We start from the raw sequence: 15,499 nt of genomic DNA, 5'->3' as shown, positions 1-15,499 counted from the left end.
GCTGCTCCGGTTTCAGGTTTTCTCCCCTAAATATAAAGTTCTTCAGGTGCCACTGTGATGGCTAAATGTTCTAAATGTAGTTCCAAATAAAATCTTACTTGAAGTATTTCAGTCTCTGTTCCCGACCCCTCAGGGTGCCGTTTTCACATCTTTACCCCGGAGTGTTAATATTCCCCTCCTGGGCTTCACACACTCTTTCACTCCACTCGGGGTATTTCTCTCTTGTTTCTCTCTGACATCCCTGTTCCAGGGTGTCTTCACTCTCTCCCCCTCTTCTGGGGTCCCTGGATTCTTGATCCCTCTCGCTCTGGCTATCCTCACTCTCAAACCCTCTCTTGGGGTATCTTCACTCTCTTGGGCTAGCATCACTCAGAGTAAGGGGATGTGCCTCTAATGTGTCTCCTTTGAACTGGGCTCACCGCTTCTTGCCTCTTCCCTTGCAGGAATAATCAGGCTGCCCACAGTCCCTCCTTCACCGGGGAACTTGGATCTACATGATTTCCTTGACTGATTTGTGTGTGATTTTGTTTAGATACATTTCACTGCAAATATAGGAGGGGGAGACCCACCTTGGAAACACTTCCATATCCCCCACCTTAATTATAACACTAATTCACCCCCTGTATATATTTGCGGGGATATTTGGTCAAATAAATTCGATCAAATCATCCTTAACATCTTCTACGATGTGATCAAAGTCAACCGGTAACTTTAGTTTGCTTAGCCCCTACCACAGGCTAGCAAGGGCTGCCTTTCTTCTCGCTCCTCTCTGTTTCTGAATCAGAGGGGTGCAGGCCTCTTCTCCCCTCTGGGTTCAGCTGGGTTCAGCTGGGCTCTCTCAGGTTTCCCTCTTAAGCATAGCAGGGTAGCTACCAGCACAAGGCAGCTCTCCTTCCCCTGCTTCAAGCTTCTTCTCCACTGCTTTCCCCGAACCAGCAAGACAGGGGACCAGTCCCCATCTGAGACAACTTGCAACTTAACTGATTTTCCTTTTATTCAGTCCTTTCGCTTCCTAGTTGACTACTGATTGCTTGAACTGTCCAGCCTCACCATTGGTAGAAGATGTGCTTGCATTATAGTGTCCCAGGGTAGGTCATCCACTATTGGTCAGTTCGAATAATAGTTGAGACGATTAGGAGTTCCAATTAGCTCTCTTATACAAGATCTCTTCTCCAGTTTATATGGTTTGCTCCTCCTGAGTAGATGGTAGGTATGGCTAACTGTGTTGCTCTTGCTGTGTGAAAGAAGGTTTTAGTTTATTTCCCCATGCCTTTGTGGTGTTGCAGGTTGTTGTTTCATTAATTTAGATTCAGTTTATCCACAGTCCTTAATGGGGAATTTAACCTCGGTCTCCAACTTGGGCAGCACCAGTTCTATCACTATGGTATTTCAGCTGTGCTGCTATTCATTTGTGGGGGACGCTGAAGCCTTTTCCTTGCAGGTAATGAGTGATTTTCCTCTCTCCGTGCCAGCAGCACGTCTTGCTGCATGTTGCGGTCTTGATCAGCCACTCCTCTCCCTCCGCCGCCACAAGGATTCCGTAGTGTTATTTGTGAGTCGAGGAAAAACCTTGATTCACCATAAAGTCCTCTTTTTGAAGTGTGACAATCATCAAACCAACAGCTTGATGTAAGGCAAGAATAACAAAATGGCAACACCCATGATCCAATGTCTTGATCATGAGTAGTCCCTGAGTAGACATTGCTTTCTCAGAAGTGGTACTTGGAAGACTTATCAACTTGGGCCAGAAAGAACAGGCAAGAAATCATCAACCCAAATACAGAAGGAAGATGTGATGATGCTTGCCTTCGGACTTTTAATAGAATCCCAAGTGTCAGTCGGACTCAATGGTAATCAAAGGCAAGACAGATAAGCTTTCTATCATGCAAGCATGAAGCAACAAGAGTACAAGGATTGAAGCATGGACTGGTGTACAATAACCATTATCAACCGTAGAGGAGATAGACAAAATGTCTGATTTGCAAATAGCTGCCATCTGGGCCTAAACCCAAAAGGCTTTAGATACCCTCATGCCACTGGAGTGCAGAACCCCATTTACGGAAACATCCAACCCCGCCTCGTACGCAAGTCATCTAGCTAAAGTAGGCAAGATCACTGTATGGCAGGGTCAACAGAAGAAAGTAAAAGGACCTCCTATCATCAGTGACAGACTGTTTTTGTTATTTAAAACAACGAAGTGTAGTTATTTTAGGATATGCCAGAAATGTAATCATTATTGACACTGTTTTTAGTAAGGCGGGAAACATTCAACCCCGCCTGATACATAAGTCGCATCTATATATATTCAGTGAAAAAACGTTGTTAAAGGGACGTTATGGTTAAGCTGCACTAACAAAAACCCATGAAATTCAGTGAAAAAATATTGTTAAAGGGACATCATGGTTACAAGTAAAACCAAAAAACCCTTGAAAATCGCCAGTTATAGCACGCTAAGCAACCATAACTCACGCCACCTCTGTGCACTGCTAACACCCAGGACATCAAAGATGACATCACAAAAGTCATTGATGACATCACTAATAACATCAAAAATCTGCCACTCTTCTTTTTGTTCACTGGCCTATTCAGGCCGCATGATTTTGTTCACTGATAGAGACAATTTTACAAATTGAAAAGTGTTACATAAAAGTGTTACGTAGCCGGTCCGATAGCAAAGCGAGTAGATGGCTTACTTTGATATTATCTGTGCAGAGCCTGCTGATGCAGGTTCGAATCCCAGCAGGGCCAAACTCAGCCTTTCATCCTTCCGAGGTCGATCAATGAGCACCACACACCGTGGGTAATAATAAGCAGCGCTCAGATGCCTGAGGGTACGTAGCGCTATATAAATGCTAAATTATTATTATTGTTATTATCTGTATACATTAACCTTCTTGTATGTTGTTAAGGCCCTTCCCTTAGAATTTGGCCTCAGTTCATGGTACATATACATGGCGAAATGAGCAAGCCACAAACGCACAAATCATTTGTGTACTTCATGATACAGTCTAAAGTTACTGGGCCTCATTACACGGTAGGCGGTAAACCATGGTGCTATTAGCACCATGGTTGCCGCCGGTACCATACCGGTACCACCATTGAGGAAAGGGGAATTACCACCCCATTCCAAGGTTGGCAGGGCGGTAATTCCCCCTTCCTCCATAGCCCTTCCCCATTCCCATTTTTGCCCCATAGGGCATAATGGGAATGGGGAAGGAGCTAATTACTGTACCGCAAATTGCGGTACTGTAATTAGCACCAAGGTCCCTTTGCGGGTCCCAACGTTAACGGCTGGCCTACACCAGCCGTTAAGGTCGGGTCCCGCAAAGGGACCTCGTAGTAAGGTGGTAAGGGTTTACCGGTTCCCTTACCGGTACCGGTAAACCCTTACCACCTACCGTGTAATGAGGCCCACTGTCATTCTTTGGTGGTGTTTCTTTCCTCCTTACTTAAGTTTCCTTGTAAGTTCCGCAGATTTGTATGCATTGTAGGTCTAGATGTGTATTGTTTGTACTAACACAAGTATGTAGTAAGTCTTCAATTAGTAGCTATACACTATTAGCTATTTATTGCATCGTTCAATACAGAAATCTCTGATAAGGTACCATTCATCATTCTACTATCCAAAATTACCAAATAAAAAATAGTGTACTTCTATAGTGTATGCTGCAGCCATTGCCTATGTGTATGTATGATTAGGTTATTGTATTACAGCAACACTCCAATATTAGGTTTTGTTGAGATGGGTGCATTCTTTAATACATCAAGTGGTTCATGATGGATCTCCCGATCACCCCTCACATCTTGTTACTAACATTATAAACATTGGTCAGAGGATGATGAAGAACACAGTCCTCCTTTACTATTCAGTTTAAATGGCAGGGATGGCCCCAGTGTAATGTCCTTCCAATTTACAGCAGCTGGTCTAGCCTTCATTGCGCTCAAATGAGCCGTTTTTATGCACTTCTTTGTCTCAGAACTTATATCATTGTGTGGGTTCGATATTTCACAATAACACATAGTTTCGGAGGTGATCTTATGTTGATAAGATTTGGACGTCATCGGAGGTCGCTCGCAAGCTCACGTCCAAGATGGCTACTTCCTTTTGAGCTCCGCAAGGCATCTGTGAGAGCACCACACCCACCACATTTGTGCCGTGATATTCAGCAGCAGGGCACACCCCAAAAAGTGCCATCCACCAGCTGGGCAATTTGGTCCCCGGTCTGTGTAATGTGCCGGTGGCTGCCGGGGGAGAGGAGCAGAGTGGACCAGCTCTGTGAGGGGCTGCAATGAGACTATTGGCGCAAATTGTGCATTAGCGCCATGGCTGCTGGCTTGGGGACATCGAAAGAGGAGCGAGGGCTTGAAATACGGTGGATGGGCCAGAGCCCGCTCTGCTGTGCCTCCAGCGGTGAGCTTGCTCTATGGACGGCACTGCTGCCCAGGACAACAAGAGGACCTGCATCATCCCCAGAAACCCGCAACTCAGCAAAGTCACCACTGCCCAGGGCTGTGCCCTGCCAAAGACCCAGGCTGTACTGCTGCCCAGGAAGACAGAGGGCCACAAGACAGGAGGCAAAGCCAGCAAGTAACAGCCAAAGGTAAAACCTCTGCAAAAAAAAAAATATACATTAATAAAGGCACATTTTATCTGCCTCCACTGCTGGTAAAGGCCCTGGTAAGTGGCGTTGAAATGCACACTTTGATTTCTGGGAAGTGTGCAGGGCTGGACTGGAGATCGCACCACGGCAACCGGAAAGTACAATTGTGGTGCTATAGAAGCCCCACCTGCTACAGCGCTGCATGCTGAAGGGCAATAAGCAGCAATCCTGCTTGCCTTTCTCCCAGAAGCAGGGCCTGAGCGGCGGGGTAGAGAAGATGCTGTCTCCCCAGGACACCTTGGACAGGCTGGTCACGCTGGCTGGGATGAAGCCTGCTGAAGGCGCTCCGGCGTAGGAACTAGGCTTGGTGCTGTCCGAAATGAGATCTGCTTTTGCATCCATCAACACCAAGCTTGACGGAATGGCATACTAGGCCGATCACATGCAGGAGCGTATTGAAAAGGAGAGTGGCTGGATATCTGAGGCTGAACACAGAGTGGGGGTCCTGGAGGACACTAGTGGAGAAGTGACACAGGCGATCCATACATTACAACAATTAAGGAAGAGAACGAAGGTCTGGACGCAAGATCTCGTAGGAATAACATCCGGGTTGGGGGTATTCTGGAATCAGTCCCACAGCAGACAATGGAGGTTTTCATGGAAAGGTTCACCCGGAAGGTACTGCAGGCACCCCCTTTGTCATCACAATTTATGGTTGAGAGAGGGCACCGGGTGTCACAACTGGTCCCTAGGCCGGGCCAGAGCCCTCACCCGATAATAGCCCGCTTGTTAAACTACAGGGACTGTGACGTGATCCTTCGCAGAGCCTGTGAACTTGGAGACCTGCAATATGATAACATCCGAGTGTCGTTTTATCCATTGTTCCAGAAGTCTCGCCTCTCCTTTCTGGCGGCGAAGCTTGCCCTCCGCAAGCTTGGATTGCAGTATGCTATGCTGTACCCATCCAGATTGTGGGTGCTTTATGGAAGCAAGTCTCATTTTTTCACTGGCCCCGGGGAGGTGCAGGACTTTCTAGAAGTGTTGCCGAAGGAGTGAGGGCATACCCAAGGCAAAGCTATGTGGGTCTGCAGAAGCGCTTTTGGGGATGTGTATTGCGAAGGCTGGAGGTGGGAAGGCCCTGGCGAACCAAGACTGCTTTGTGCCCAGTCAGCCTAACTTAAATATGGGTGGACACCTTTGGTGGGTTTCAGATTGGCTAGCCCAATACTCTCCCCCTGGAGGCAGATGAAGCGGGTGGTCCCCTTGGGTAGCAGAGGCCGGCACCCCTGGTTTGTTGCCCATTCGGTTTGTTTGCGGGGGTTGTGAAGGGGGTTGGAATATTCCGCTGCTAGTTGGAGGCAAGCAGTGTGGGTAGGTGTCGGTGTGTTGGTGGACTGTTGGAGTTGTAGGGGTTGGGGGAGGGGTGCGAAGAAGGGGACATTGGGAGTTGTATTTAAAAAATGATTCACGTCTCTTTTGGGTAAACTTGTATTGTGGCAAGGTATGGGAGTGTAACGTTGGTACTAAGGGGCACGGAGCCCGCTCTAGACTGTTTGGTACAATTAGGTGTCTATGGCCAGTTGTAAGATAGTGAGCTGGAATGTGCGAGGGCCAAACAATCTGTGCAAAGTTCGAACGGTGATCCAGTATTGTGCAAGGGACAGGGCTCAAGTGGTTCTATTGCAGGAGACCCACCTGGTGGGTGGGGCGAATGAGGGGGTTGCCAGATCCTGGGGGGCCTGCAAATATTACAACTTCTATTCTACATACTCAGCTGGTGTCACGATACTGATGCACAAGTCGCTTCGATTTCGTACCATGGAAATTGTAGTTGGCCCAATGGGGAGGTTTGTGATTGTATCGGGTAGCTGGGCGCACATGCTGATGACGTTTGTTAATATTTATGGCCCAATGTGGATGACCCCTCTTTCTTTGAGTCACTACTATCGAGATGTCATGAATAACTGCACACTGTTATGGTGTGGGCTGATGTTCTCTATGTAATCTTAGACCCAATTAGGAATAGATCTGCTGGCGGTGCTAGTCTGCGGTCTCGGGCTGTGGACATGGTGCTGAGGTGCATGTCCGAATTGGAATTTATGGGTTTATGGCGGTTGCTCCACAATGAGAGTATTCGTTTTACTCGTCGGTCTATAATACTTCCTTGCGGTTGGACTATATTTTGGCAAGCTCGCCCCTAGTATGCATGAAGATCGATTGCGCCCTTCTCCCTAGAATGCTGTCGGACCACTCACCTGTCATTTGGTCCCTAGATGCAGGCTGTGAAGGGGTCCATAGGCCCTTCTAGAGATTTAAGGCCACAGCCCTGTCTGACAGAGTGTTCCGGAGTGAAGTGCTTAAATTATATTACCAAGAAAACTTGGATTCGGTATCCATGATCAGCTCTACGTGGGAAGCATTTAAGGTGGTCCTGCGAGGGGAGGGAGTATGTTCCTTGGAGATGGGAGTTCTGAAGACAATACAAAGACAACTGACAGAAGTAAAATTGGAAATTAAGGGCCACAAGAGTAAAGCTGCTGGGGACTCAAGGGCCGGGCTGCGTGATGCATTAGAACCCTTGAATACTCTGGCTGATGGTGATTTTAAATATCTGACGCGCTGGTATGGAGAGGAGGGCAGGACTGGCCCGCTGTTATCGGCAATGATTCTCTGGGAAGGGGACACCACAGACATCACAGGCTTACGTGCCACGGACACCCGGGTGGGGAATCTGCTGCCATATTGGATGCTTTTCGTGCATTCGATAATGTCCTCTGTACTATTCTTCCTTCCACTGTCCCTTTTGTACTCTTAGGTGACTTTAATTTTCATCTTACCAGAACTCACTCATCACTTCCATTTCTTCCTATCCTGGACTTCTATTTCCTTTCTCCTATTATCACTCCATCATCACATATTTCTGGCTCTCATCTTGACTTACTCTTTGCTTCTCCTTCATTGTCTATTTTAGGTGCTTCATCTCTTCCTGTCTATCTTTCTGATCCCCATCTTCTTCTTCCTATAGCTTCTACACCTCCAGTATCTACATTCCCTCGTATACTCTCTCGTCGAGACCTGCATCATTTCAATACTTCATTATTCGTCTATACCTGTACTGCTGCTCTACCATCGTATTGTACTTTCTCGGCTCTAATTGCTGGTGATGCAGCTTCTACCCTTTTTACTTCACTTTCCTCATCTCTTGACACTTCATCTCCTGCTTCTCCTTTCACTCCATCTCGTATACTTTCCCAACCATGGCTTACCACTCCTCTTCAGTCACTGCATCGACTGGAAAGGCAATGGCTTCGTCACAGACATGATCATGACTTTAAATTCTATTCATCATACCACATCTTTTATGACAACTGTCTTTTAGCTGCTAAGCGCTCTTACTTCTCTGATATTCTTCATGCTCAGTCAACTCATCCACAACGTCTCTTTCAAACTCTATCTTACCTCCTTTCTCCTCCAACTCTGGAACCTTCACTTAACTCGTCTTTATCTGCCTCTGAAGTTGCTTCTTATTTCTCTTCTAAGGTGACCTCTCTTCGCCCTTCTCCATCCTCTACTCTTAGTTCATCCTTTCAACCTATTCCTCCTCCAGCTGCTTCTATCTAAAAATAAAATGGTTATTACAGTCAGATATCTCTCTTCTGATGGCTCGTGCCCATCCTACTGCTGCACCCACAGACCCTATTCCATCGGTTCTTAACTCTAAAAGTTTATCCTTCTTTACAATCATATCTTTCTAATTTCTTTAATGCCTGTCTCTCAATCTCAACTTTCCCTTCTTCTTTTAAACATGCTTCGATCATTTCCCATCTTAAAGAAACCTTCAGATGATCCTTCTCTTGCCTCTAACTTTTGGCTAATTTCTCTGCTTCCTTATCTATCAAAACTACTTGAACGCCTCGTTTATCTTCAAGTCTCTTCTTTTGTCTCTAATAATTCTATTCTTCCTCGTTTTCAATCGGGCTTTCGACCTATGCACTCTACCAAAACTGTTGTTCTCTCAGTTCTTAACTCGTTACTCACAATCGGTATTCTAAACATTCCTCTATTCTTATCCTACTGGATCTTTCCGCTGCTTTTGAATCTGTCGATTATCAGCTTCTTCTAGCCTCTTTATCTTCTTATGGTTTTTCAGGTCCTGTCCTTTCTTGGTTTAAATCCTATCTATCCCATCAAACGTTCTGACTCCTGGGGTGGAATGACTTACGATTCCTATTCTCTTGCTCATGGTGTTTCACAAGGGTTGGTTTCAGGGCCTTTTCTCTTTTCCGTCTATACGTCTCTTCTTGCAAACATCTCCTCCTTCGGTCTTTCTCACCATTTCTATGATGATGCTACTCAGCTCTTTCTGTCCTTCTCCTCTTTCTCTTCTGATATTTACGCCCAGATTTCTGCATGTTTAATTGCCATCAACCGGCCTATAGCAGAAGAAAAACAGGAGGATGCTGAAAATCACTCCTGCAGGAAAAATGTGCACATCAGAGGTCCCAAGAGACATTCAAGACCAAGGCCTAGAGAAGTATGTCAGAGCATTTCTCTAGGAGATATGTGGATCTCACATTGGACTGCACGCATAGGGTGTTCTCCAGTGTCCAGATGAGGCAGAACCTTCTCCTGGATGTCCTTCAAAATGAAAGACCTCATCTTCCAGAAGGCCAGATCGATCGGGAAGCTACTGTTCCAGGGGTCAACCCTGCATCGGTTCCAGGATCTTTCCCAAGGCACAATCCAGCAATGCAGGCTAATGAGGCCACTGACCAACTGGCTCTCGGAGAAGGGGGTCCGGTATAAGTGGGGTTATCCATTCCAAATCCTGTTCCAGATGGACGGGACTCGGCACCAGTTTACATCTCTTTGTGCGGCGGTGGAAACCCTAAAGATTCCTGAAGCGGATATACGGCGGAGTGTGGCAGGAGTGTGTTTCCTGTGCAGACTTCTACAGAATTTGAGTGTTTTCTCCAGCTCCATTTGGAAGGCAGAGCTTTCTTGCCAAAAACAAATGCCAGATGCGGAGTGTGGCAGGAGTGTGTTTCCTGTGCAGACCTCTACAGAATTTGAGTGTTTTTTCCAGCTCCATTTGGAAGGGGGAACTTTCTTGCCAAAAATCCTTGCCAGACTTGGAGCGTCCTGGAGTGTAGCCGGAGTGTTTTTTCCAGCTCCATTTGGAAGGCGGAGCTTTCTTGCCAAAAACCCCTTCCAAACGCAGAGCGTTGCGGAGTGTGGCAGGAGTGTGTTTCCTGTGTTCCCTGGGTGTGTGGAGCCGTGGTAGGCTTGGAGCAAGGCTTCGTGGGTATGGTGGGAAAGACTGGCATCCCTTTGACTCGCACGCAACTCGGACGAGTAGAGCGTTTGGAAATTATGGCTGGGAAAAGGCTCCGCCTGCTCCTGAGTGAAGCGTCCTCCCCACATCTTGCCCTGGATGCCGATGCGAGCAGCGCCGAATTGAACAAGGAGACTGAAGTAAGTGATTGTAAGGTGAGGGATGTGGGTGAGGTGGATGCCGCAAGGGTGGGGGCAGAAGGAGTAAGCCAGTGTCTGTAAGTGGCCGCTGCTCCAGCTTCTGCGGCAATGTGCTTTCTGAAGCTGTGCCTTCTTTTGTTCATGGATTCAGACTCGGATGTGACGTAGCCCGTGAGGAAACCGCGGCCATGCATACACACGAGCACCAACCTCAAGCCCTGAGTCCAAATAAAGAAGGTTGTCCCACACAGCCAGGTTGTCGCAGCGCGTTGTGCCTCTGTGCCTCACCAATCGAAAATGAACACAAAGCTCAAAGAGGTAATGAGCACTTTTTATTTTAGGCACTATAAAACCACCTGTAAAACTACCTCTCACGTGAGGATATGCTCCCAATGACATTGAAAAAAGACTCAGTCACACTGGTAGCAGGTGAGTACACGGCTAATGACAATATGTGGAACATTGGGGCAGGGGAGGAGGCATTTGATGTCAGAAATTCGAGGCTAGGGCCAAAAAATATACCAAGAGAATCAACGTTAAATGGTGGCAGCGGGCCCTCGAAACCTGAGCTGTATCTAAAGGATAAGCACCTGGCAGTACAGGGTGTCCCTAAGAACGTTGAAAACAGCTCAATGCACGATACGAATCAGCTGGTAGCTGTGCAACGCAAGGAGAACATAAACACGCTGAAACTGATGCCATGGAAGACCGTCGAAAAAGCAGGGAAAACCGCTTCTGCTATTGTGAATTTAGCATCACAAAAACAACAAAGAGCAGAAGTTGGGTGTTCTCTCCCTGAGTTGACGGAGAATAGCATCCATCCGCCTGCCCTGCCTCATATGCACCAGGATCATGATGAAACAAAAAGTCTTGTGGGCCAACTGGTGTGAAGAGGCCGGCGGCTCAAGATGATTCGCACGACAAAGATCAAAGAATGACCCCTATGCCCCAGGTTAAAGAGAACGGGCTCGAAGGGAATCCGGTTCAGCCCACTTGGCCTGTGACACAGGAACAATCATTACAAGAGAGTGCACCACTTGACAGAGAAAAAAGAGATACTATCTCGGCCTCTGTCATTAGCCTGCAAATGCAGTGTCAAATGAAAAAGTAGTCGACGTACATTGGGTGCCGACAGCCTCTTCGAACTTCCAATGTAACAAGACAAGCACTAGTCCAATGCAATCACGATGAAATTCTATTGCGATAGCAGATCAAGTGATACTAGAACTGTCACAGTTGAATGCAAAGCTGGCGCTTCCAAGGTCTGACAAATTAACTCAGCCAGTGCCTTATGTGAACATGCCAATGGCTGAGAAATGGCCAGCGAGGAATATAAATACCCCTAGCGAGAGTCAAGTGATCCAGAACTGCATGAATATGACTACTTGAAAAGGACACGAAAGGACGCTAGTTCTGAGAGTGAGTTTAGTCACTCGCAGAAGCGTGCCAAATGTGATGAGCCCGTGAGGAAACAAGCTTTCAAAGCTTGTAACAAACAGGCTGAGGCCTGCAGACACCCCCAGTCGGAGACAACATCAAGCGCTACCACTACTGAACCTGACTCTGAAAGTGTTATCTCTCGCAATAAGAAGGAGAAAGTCTTTTATCGTCCTCCTCAAAAGGCCCGTGAAGTGTCAGAGACAGGTGCCATACTAACTGAAAAAGTGGTTAATAGCTTACTCCCAATTCTAATGTCAGCAACAACGATTGCATTGGTGCCTTTAACAAAACTATATGAGCAATTAAATGATACTTGCAAAGACCAAAATTCCCTGATCCCACTACTCAATGCAAAAATGATAAAACTGGAAGGTGATCTATCAGAAATTACTTCTCAAAATCAAATGATGCATCTATCAATATCTATTCTGAAAAAAGCTCTAAAAAGCAACGTGGAAGACAAACGCTTGTTTGCAGAAGTCACAAAACAAGCCCTGAATGTCTTAAACAAGGAACAAGATTGCAGAGTGAGCTCCCGCAGACCACAAGGACCAGGGGAATTGGGCATGACACCTCAATTGCCTACCCAGATCGATCTTACAAACCCTCAACAGTCGTCAGGATTGTCAGGACAAAACCGCAAGCAACAGTGGCCAAATTCCAAAACAAGCAAAACTAGTGACCAGTTGCAAAAGGCATCAAGTACGGATCAAGGATCCTCGGATCGCATCTGTCTTAACGAGAAAGAGACTGCTCAAGACATTAGCCACAGTAGCACTTACAGTGCCAAGGTTGCCGTCGAGACTCAAGAGGTCACCCTTATGAGAAAAGAGGTTGGACATGTATCAGTCTTATTGTCGCCTATGACTTCAGTTAGTGAGATAATGAAGAACCCATAGAGTGTCACCCTTTCCTCTCCAAATCAAACGCCATTCGCTCATTACCTAACTCCAAAGGATCATGTGCAAGAAAATGGAAACAAAAAATCTCAGATGAAGCTTCCACCAAACAAAGATAAATCGAATGAGCAGGACTGGTATGAGATTTCTTTTAAACCAGTGACCTCAAATAGAACAAAATACAGTAAAATGCCTGAAGGAGCAGTCTCCAAGCAAGGCAAATGCAAACGCAAAACTAAAAATATGGTTGCTCCCAAAAACAAAAACGCAAAAAACTCATCAAACTTCTTCAGAAATATAAAAGCATTAAATGTAACAATCAACAACGCTGAGATGAGTAGGGAAGCACCTTCAAAGAGCACCCTGAAAGAGCAAAAGAAAAATAGCTCTTAAAAGACGATCGATGTTTCATCAAATCCGAATATCGACCAAGCAGCTGATGTATGTAGCGACGATGAATCTGCTACTGCAGAATTGATGAATTTGTCGACATATATAGCATGCCTTTGGATAATTTAGATGAAACTAAAAACTGCAAGGAGGGTTCACGCAAATTTGATGTTGGGAAAGAGCCCCGAAAGGATATGACGATCTCTTGAGTGGTACTCCAAAGGACGCAAACATGTCAAAAAGAGTAATAAGAATAATAGCATTGCCTGCTAAAGTAATTGAAGCTGCCGAAAATGATCTTATGGACTCAAGAACAGAGGAAAAAAGATTCTACACGATGGTAGAAAAACTGAAGCGTAGTCTATCGAAAAAAGACCGAGTGTAACAAGCCCTCCAGGAACCCAGCCTTTGACTACACATCAATGAATGCAAAGTCGTTGAACGAAGATTGTTCACAGGCAAGACTAAGAGCGCAAGTGCCAGTACAAGAGAAAACTGACATGTGCCGACAGACTGGGAATTTGAGAACTGGGGTGTTCAGCAACGAAGTCGCAGCTCAGCGAGTTATGTCCTTAGGTTCGAGCTTTAGAATTCTGATTGAAAGAATTGAGGTGAAAAAACACAACTCCCCGATAAATCAAAGTCTGATACTACAGCTCTTTAAAGTAATTCCGGCACTAAGGGCGGTGCAAAGTGCTGAAATTAAAAGAGTGGAACTTATTGACGAATCATGTCAAGCAAGAGCATTGTTGCACATCGACTCGTTAAAAGTAGTTCAGCAAGTCATGATGTGCAAAAGATTTCTATTAGATGAGGGTTTTCAAGTATATGAAGTTGACAACACCTTAATGTCTCCCTCTACATTCGTGGCTACCCAGCATGCCAATGAATCTATCAGAAAAATGGACAACGTAGCGCTAACCAAGACACGGCACACTGAAACCGATACTAGAAAACTAAATAGGGTTGAGGCAGATCCGAGTGTGGACCTAAAAACAAAAAAAATAGAAATCACCGTTGTAATTTCACTGGCATTTTCACCGGCAACCGGAACAGCACAACAAACGAATACCAACAGGGACGATGAAGGAAACTGGTCCTGGTTAGCAAAGTACCAATGGGGGTCCTGGGAGTCCCTCTGCCAGATATTAGTCCTTGTTACGAAAGACCCCTTGTTAATTTGCATATTTAAGTAACTTTGGGTCTCACCCTAGGTGACTAGGGGAATCCAGACGTGGACCCCTTGCTCACTATTCTTAGAGAGGCACAGATCCACCCTACTGATGAGGTCCAACCAGACCGAAACACGTGTCTGGGGTTTCTGTTGGTACTCTTGTTCAGAGGAGAATTGCCTAGCATTTCGGTGCTGGACTGCCCCAGGGCAGGACAAAGACTGATATGTTTGGGATATTTCTTCTCTGTGAAAGGTAGTGAGCTAAAGACTCTGGGTAAGTCTCTCGCAACCAGGACTAATGTCTGGCAGAGGGACTCCCAGGACCCCCTTGTTTGCGTGGTTAGCAAAGGCCATAAACTCTACATACGAAAGCTAATGCCAAGACGAAAGCATCCAAGTCGCCTTGGCAACCTGGAACACATGAGGATATGCTCATTTAATAGCTCGGCCTGAAGAAGAGCTCTGATCCTGATATAATTTGTCTCCAGGAGACTTGGTTGTCCAACTGCCCTTGCATAGAAGGTTTTGAGGTTGCTATGAATCCAGCAGTGTTGCTAAAGAAAGGACACCCTATGTCAGGCCAACTAATCTTAGTAAAGAGAACAAGTGGCTTTAGTATAAAAATAACCAGGAATTGCTCTCCTTACATTCAGTATGCAAAGCTCGAGGCGGTCGGCTTGATAAATCAAATAATAAAGGAGGTACACATTTTCAACGTGTACTGGAATCATCTAGATCCCAATCAAGGAAATCTAATGGAAGATCTGTTGGACCATGTTGATCTTGTACTGGTGGACAATGCAGCCGCAAACATAGTGATATGTGGAGACCTCAATCTGAAACTCATTGAGATCAACTCAACTGAAAGGAACACAGTGAAACCCGTGAAAAAAGAGCCTAAGACTGTGAAACTATGGCTAGACGAAATGAACGATCGTTCAATAAATATGATGAATGGGAACATACGAGGGGACATGCCTCCAGTAGAGACTTGGGAGAGGGGACCCCAAAAGTCAATACTTGATTACTTCTTCATTTCGGAGTCAATGTCCACAGAGATTACTAACTTAAAGGTCATAAAGACACCTCAAAGTGACCATAATCTAGTGAGGCTCGCTTGGAACCAACCACAGATTCAACCTAAACAAGTCTGGACCCAAGATCTGGTGCTCGAGCCAAGTAGGAATCATTTGCGAATGAATAACCAAGACATAATGTCCTTAGCAGACTTAATTAGACCCAGGTCCGGCACAGGTATGGACCACGTGACTAAATATAAGGAATTTATGGAAATTTACAGAGTTAGGGGAGCGGTCCTGGGGAAACAATTTAGGAAACACAAATTTAATGAAAAAGTGGCCCAAAAGAAAAGAGAACTACGTAGAATCTGTAGGAAAATAAGAAGAGACAATCCAGGAAATCCATTCCAACGAATAAAGTCACAAAAAAATACATACAAAGATTGGTTAAAATCACACAGAGTAATAATGTAGCAAAATGACGCTGAAGCTATTCTCAAG

This window comes from Ambystoma mexicanum, chromosome 1p, assembly GCF_040938575.1.
Source record: "Ambystoma mexicanum isolate Mex_15411 chromosome 1p, UKY_AmexF1_1, whole genome shotgun sequence".
Taxonomy (NCBI): Eukaryota; Metazoa; Chordata; class Amphibia; order Caudata; family Ambystomatidae; genus Ambystoma; species Ambystoma mexicanum.
The sequence above is the reverse complement of the archived record's forward strand: the minus strand, read 5'-3'. Positions refer to the sequence as shown.